Source organism: Bufo bufo, chromosome 4 (genome assembly GCF_905171765.1).
Source record: "Bufo bufo chromosome 4, aBufBuf1.1, whole genome shotgun sequence".
NCBI lineage: Eukaryota > Metazoa > Chordata > Amphibia > Anura > Bufonidae > Bufo > Bufo bufo.
The window spans coordinates 365,139,595-365,145,499 of NC_053392.1; positions in this window are offsets into that span (position 1 = coordinate 365,139,595).

The window sequence follows — 5,905 nt, forward strand, 5'->3', positions numbered from 1 at the left end:
TGCCGGAACCGGAAGTGCGTCATTAGTGTGGGCGCCGACCGCTAGCATTGGCTGCTGGTGGAACGCAAGCCAAAACCGGAAGTGCGTCATCGGTTTAGACGCCGACCGCTATCATTGGCTGCTGGTGGAACGCAAGCCGAAGATGGAACGCATGAGGGACCGGAAATAGACAGGCTGTGCCGGAAAGTGATATAAGTGAACATTGGAACGCATGTTAATGCGTTCCACAGCGATCCGATCGATGGGAAATACCATACAGTGTACAGTTTTGGATGTTACAGCACATAATGAGGAGTAAATGCTGCCACTATATACTGAGGCATCGCTGATATATTTCATAGACATAATTTGAAGTTATGGCACAGAGGTAAAAAAATCTATAATTGGTCTATCATAGTGGCATATACAAGGAAGGTTTTAATGGTTGGAATAGTATGGGACGGCAAATGGATACATAAGGGAGGACCTGCTAGTGTTTGTATTATAACTAATGATTATGTCCTACCACCTGATACTAGTACCATTTGTATATAGATAATGAAATAAAGACCTATTTCGGTCTGATATTATCATTTGTTTGGTCCGAATTAAATATTATATAATCATGATCACTTGAATTAGATACCACAGGTTTTCAAAAAGATACATATATATGTCCAACAAGGTACAGTGAAAATAACAAACAATCACAAAAGATGATAGCAGCGGATGATGATAATCTTCCAGGGGGGAAGGTAATGGTTTAGTTAGATTAGGTAGTATGTCATTATTGAAAACCAGATGAAGACAAATTACCGTGTATTCAAATTACATTTAGATGAAACAACCAAAGGACAGAATTTCATTCAGCCCAAGTGGGCTCACCGTTTTTAGTCGGTAGGTCCATTCGGACTCTTTTTGTAAAATTCTCTTATTGAGGTCGCCTCCTCTTGGCGATGGGCGAATTACCTCAACAACACAGAATTTTAGACACTTGGGATTTCCATCATGGAGATCATGGATATGTCTAGAGAGGGTGGTATCTCTCTTGTGTTTAATGTCTCCTAGATGGTCTCCAATTCTTCTTCTAAATTCCCGCTTTGTCTTACCGACATACTGAAGCTGACACAAACATGTACAGAGGTATACCACCCCACTAGTCTTGCAGTTTGCAAAATCCTGAATATTATATGTTTTATTGGTGGTATTGCTGGTGAAGTTTTTTGTTTGATGTATATAAGGACAAGCTATGCAGGAGCCGCACTTGAAAGTCCCCAAGGGTTTTCTATCTAACCAGGTGCCGGGTTTTTTGACTGCTGTATAATGACTGAACAAATCTGTCACCTAGTGATCTACCCTTCTATATGTTATGGCAGGTTTCACTTCCTCAAAAGCCGCGGTACACAATATAGTGCACATAGTAACTTTGTTCTTCAACTTATGGATTTTATTCTCAGACATAACTTCTTTCTTTTTGATTCCAGGTTCTTCCACCAGCTCGGGGGCACAGCAATGGGGAGCGCTTGTGCCCCCACTTATGCTAACTTGTTCCTGTGCTGGTGGGAGGATACCTTGGTATTTACAGATGAGAGTCCGTGGACGTCGAGGATAGTCTTCTGGGGCCGCTATATCGATGACATTCTGATATTCTGGAGCGGCCCCAGATGACTATTCTCTGATTTCTTGGCCGACCTGAATAAAAATCAAATAGGCATGCACTTCACATCGGAAGTGTATAATCAAGGTCTTGCCTTCCTGGATTTATACATCACCCTGAGGAATGGCGCAATTACCACAAAAACTTATAGAAAACCAACAGCAACAAATAATCTGCTTAGGTGGGAGAGCCATCACCCAGAAAACCTAAAATGCGGCATTCCAAAGGGACAGTATCTGCGAGTTCGCAGAAACTGCACTACACAAAAGGATTTCTTCAGTCAGGCAAAAGACCTCAAGACCAGGTTTAACCAAAGAGGTTATCCTGACTATCCCTTACAAAGGGCATTCAGGTCGGCTTTGAATCAAAATAGAATGGACCTTTTATCACCTAAACCCAAAAAGACAGACACGGACTCCATCTTCCGTATAATCGGCACCTATGATACCTGCAACAGAGAAGTCCGATATATCTTTCAAAAATACTGGGATATGCTTCTATTGGACCCAGATATACGTGATATACTTCCAGCTAAACCTGCCATAACATATAGAAGGGGTAGATCACTAGGTGACAGATTTGTTCACAGTCATTATACAGCAGTCAAAAAACCCGGCACCTGGTTAGATAGAAAACCCTTGGGGACTTTCAAGTGCGGCTCCTGCATAGTTTGTCCTTATATACATCAAACCAAAAACTTCACCAGCAATACCACCAATAAAACATATAATATTCGGGATTTTGCAAACTGCAAGACTAGTGGGGTGGTATACCTCTGTACATGTTTGTGTCAGCTTCAGTATGTCGGTAAGACAAAGCGGGAATTTAGAAGAAGAATTGGAGACCATCTAGGAGACATTAAACACAAGAGAGATACCACCCTCTCTAGACATATCCATGATCTCCATGATGGAAATCCCAAGTGTCTAAAATTCTGTGTTGTTGAGGTAATTCGCCCATCGCCAAGAGGAGGCGACCTCAATAAGAGAATTTTACAAAAAGAGTCCGAATGGACCTACCGACTAAAAACGGTGAGCCCACTTGGGCTGAATGAAATTCTGTCCTTTGGTTGTTTCATCTAAATGTAATTTGAATACACGGTAATTTGTCTTCATCTGGTTTTCAATAATGACATACTACCTAATCTAACTAAACCATTACCTTCCCCCCTGGAAGATTATCATCATCCGCTGCTATTATCTTTTGTGATTGTTTGTTATTTTCACTGTACCTTGTTGGACATATATATGTATCTTTTTGAAAACCTGTGGTATCTAATTCAAGTGATCATGATTATATAATATTTAATTCGGACCAAACAAATGATAATATCAGACCGAAATAGGTCTTTATTTCATTATCTATATACAAATGGTACTAGTATCAGGTGGTAGGACATAATTATTAGTTATAATACAAACACTAGCAGGTCCTCCCTTATGTATCCATTTGCCGTCCCATACTATTCCAACCATTAAAACCTTCCTTGTATATGCCACTATGATAGACCAATTATAGATTTTTTTACCTCTGTGCCATAACTTCAAATTATGTCTATGAAATATATCAGCGATGCCTCAGTATATAGTGGCAGCATTTACTCCTCATTATGTGCTGTAACATCCAAAACTATACACTGTATGGTATTTCCCATCGATCGGATCGCTGTGGAACGCATTAACATGCGTTCCAATGTTCACTTATATCACTTTCCGGCACAGCCTGTCTATTTCCGGTCCCTCATGCGTTCCATCTTCGGCTTGCGTTCCACCAGCAGCCAATGATAGCGGTCGGCGTCTAAACCGATGACGCACTTCCGGTTTTGGCTTGCGTTCCACCAGCAGCCAATGCTAGCGGTCGGCGCCCACACTAATGACGCACTTCCGGTTCCGGCACGGACGACGGTGGAACGCACGCCGCACACCACAGATCATGAGGTATCTATGCTAATCTATTATGTTGATTGGGTTTGGTATATAAAGGTGGCAGTCGCAGATATCACTCTGGACTGCATTACCCAGTTGGAGATTATCGACAAAGAGCTATTGGGCTGACGGCTACCGTGCCAATGATCTATTTCTATCTTTATTTTTGATATCCCCTGAAGAATCCGGTGATACACATCTATTATCATCGGAGGAAACGCGTTGGGATTACTCCATCCTATTACTCTTTTTGGCTGCACTGACACTGGGAGAAATCACTTTTAGGGACAGGACAATAGGGATAGCCGTCGATAAGTGGGGTCGCTCCCTAGGGGGTGATTCTCCCGCATCTAGGCGGGAGACCTCTCCGCTTGTAGGCAGGGCCTCACTAGTCGGCTAGGGATACTATCTTCCCAGTTACCCATCCGTCCTGTAGTAGAAGAGCCGTTGACTACAACATCTTTTTTATGATATCTGCAGCGAACACCCATCCATACCGTTCCTGTGGACCTTTCTACCCCAAACACGTACATCCGGCTGTGGTACGATCTATCTCCATAACAGAAAAACCATCAAACCGTGAGTGGGGACTACCTAGTCCAAATCGTGCTCTCTATTCCTGTTTGTATACCCGGTGTCTTCATGTGCCTAAGCCCGTGTATCTTACATATGCAGTCATCTATATACCTTTGTGGGACTTATTTTAAATGTTAATAACTAAAAGTTAAGTTTTAGTAGGATAACTATTCAGTGACATACAGTTTTTTATTCCTACATTATATATATCTTCTTATACTGTGAATTATTTCGATGGGCACAGAGCAGCGGCACGGCAAAGTAGTGGCAAGATGGATCTGACAGGGTGAGCAGCCTGACGGATCCGTCCTGCTGCAAGTGTGAAAGTACCCTTACTAATGAGCGCTTCCATCATGGAACGCCCATTAGTACAGCCTTTACCTCCACCGCTACTTGTGCTAGTAAAAAAATAAATAAAATTACGGTACCTCCACCTCCATTTGCTGACGCTGTGGAGAACACTCCCTGCTGACTAGAAGCTCAGGACAGGACCTACAAGACGTCATCACGTTGGAGCACCAGTCCTGAGCTTGCAGTCAGCAGCGAATGTTCACCGCAGCCAGGTGAATGCTAATTTTTTTATTTTCTTTTGCAAAAGCAGAGAAGGGGGGCACTAATGGGGGCATTACTCTTACTGGGGGCACTAATTGGGACATTATTCTTACTGGGGGCATTATTCTTACTGGGGCACTAATGTGGCCATTACTAATTCTGGGACTTACCTGGGGCGCTCCACTATAACGTCAGAGCGCCCCACGCGCATGGATCACATGATCGCATGGCATCTTTACTGTTGGCGTTCAGCTCGGACCTTCACCTGACTGCAGACCCAGGTATGTGGACCTTTAATAAAACTAGTTGAGTACCCCTGGTCTATGGGATCAACACATGAGTGCAAACAGCACACAAACTCAAAGCCGCCATCTTCCTCCTGGTCCAGCATCTTCAGCCACGTCAACCACTGCTGTCCTCCTTGCCCCCTCTCAACCATCCGCCACTCCGCCTCTCACCTTCAGCAGTTCCTGCTCATCTGCCCACAGTCAGGTGTCTGTCAAGGAAATGTTTGAGCGTAAGAAGCCAATGTCACAGAGTCACCCCCTTGTCCGGCGTCTGACAGCTGGCTTGTCGGAACTCTTAGCCCGCCAGCTTTTACCATACAAGCTGGTGCAGTCTGAGGCCTTCAAAAAATTTGTAGCTATTGGGACACCGCAGTGGAAGGTACCCGGCCAAAATTTATTTTCACAAAAGGCAATCCCCAACCTGTACTCTATCGTGGAAAAGAAAGTCATGGCATGTCTGGCACACAGTGTTGGGGCAAGGGTCCATCTGACCACTGATACCTGGTCTGAAAAGCACGGTCAGGGCAGGTATATCAACTACACTGCGCATTGGGTAAACCTGCTGACGCCTGCCAAGCATGGAATGCGTGGCTCTGCAGAGGAGTTGGTGACACTCCTAATGTTTGACCGCCTGCTCCAACAAGAAAAAGCAGTCAACGAGTATTTGTATGACCGGGGTGCTAGGACAGCCTCTGCGGAGCTGGGTATTTTTTTGCCACGTTACTGGACGCTCATGCGCAATGCCTGTAGGCTCATGCGTCCTTTTGAGGAGGTGACAAACCTAGTCAGTCGCACCGAAGGCACCATCAGCGACATCATCCCATTTGTTTTCTTCCTGGAGCGTGCCCTGCGAAGAGTGCTGGATCAGGCCATAGATGAGCGTGAAGAGGAAGAGTTGTGGTCACCATCACCACCAGAAACAGCCTTAT